The following is a 1,316-nucleotide window of genomic DNA, read 5'->3' on the forward strand; positions in this document are numbered from 1 at the left end:
GATAAGAAAAGAAACAACTTGCTGAAATGCTGAAAATCCTTTCATTCGTAAGATAACAAAACTGGCTAAAATCAGTTGGAACCAGTGTGGCCAACTAGAGTCTGTGCAGAACCAGCTTGCTGACGTCACAGCCTGAATTTCCATCATGTTTCAGATAGCTCCCTCTGAATTTCCACATGTGACCCATGAGTTAGCATGAGAAGATAACCATGAATCCTCAAGGACTCTGCCCATCTCCCCTTCCTTCCACTAATCACCTGCTAATCCAACCCCAAACCTTGTCTAATAAAATGGCTGCCTTAAAGCCAGCAGGGAGACAGATTTGAGCTGGATGCCTGTTTCCTTGGGAGTCAACTTTTCTTTTACCTTTTTTGTTGAGACAGTCTCACTCTGTGCCAGGCTGGAGTGCAGTGGCACAATCTCCGCTCACTGTAGCCTGGGTTCAGGTGGTTCTCCTGCCTCAACCTTCTGAGTAGCTGGCATCCGCCACCACACCCAGCTAATTTTGTAGTTTTAGTGTAGACAAGGTTTCACCATGTTGGCCAGGCTGGTCTTGAACTCCAGACCTCACCCGGCTGACCCCCCTTTTTTTTTTGAGACAGAGTCTCACTCTGTCGCCCAGGTTGGAGTGCAGTGGTGCGATCTCTGCTCACTGCAAACTCTGCCCCTGGGTTCACGCCATTTTCCTGCCTCAGCATCCTGGGTAGCTGGGACTACAGGCACCCGCCACCACGTCCGGCTAATTTTTTGTATATTTAGTAGAGACGGGGTTTCACCGTGTTAGCCAGGATGGTCTCAATCTCTTGACCTCGTGATCCACCCGCCTTGGCCTCCCAAAGTGCTGGGATTACAGGCGTGAGCCACTGCGCCCGGCCCCGACTGACCCTTTTAAACTTTACCTCAAATATATAGTGGTGGCTGTTTTCAATTTCTGTATAAATAGATTCACACTCTAGATATCCTATGACTTGTTTTCTTTCTTTAACAATATGCATAATTGGCCAGGCATGATGGCTCACACCTGTAATCCTAGCACGTTGGGAGGCCGAGGCAGGCAGATCACCTGAGGTCAGGAGTTCTAGATCAGCCTGGGCAACATGGTGAAACTCTGTCTCTACTAAAAATGCAAAAATTAGCCAGGCGTGGTGGTGGGCACCTGTAATCCCAGCTACTCGGGAGATTGAGGTGGGAGAATCACTTGAACCTGGGAGGACAGAGGTTGCAGTGAGCCGAGAATGCACCATTGCACTCCAGCCTGGGCAACAAAGTAAGACTCCATCTTAAAATTAAAAAAAAAAAAAAAATATATATATATA

The sequence above is a fragment of the Rhinopithecus bieti genome, unplaced genomic scaffold (genome assembly GCF_001698545.2).
Source record: "Rhinopithecus bieti isolate Rb0 unplaced genomic scaffold, ASM169854v2 scaffold_7509, whole genome shotgun sequence".
NCBI lineage: Eukaryota > Metazoa > Chordata > Mammalia > Primates > Cercopithecidae > Rhinopithecus > Rhinopithecus bieti.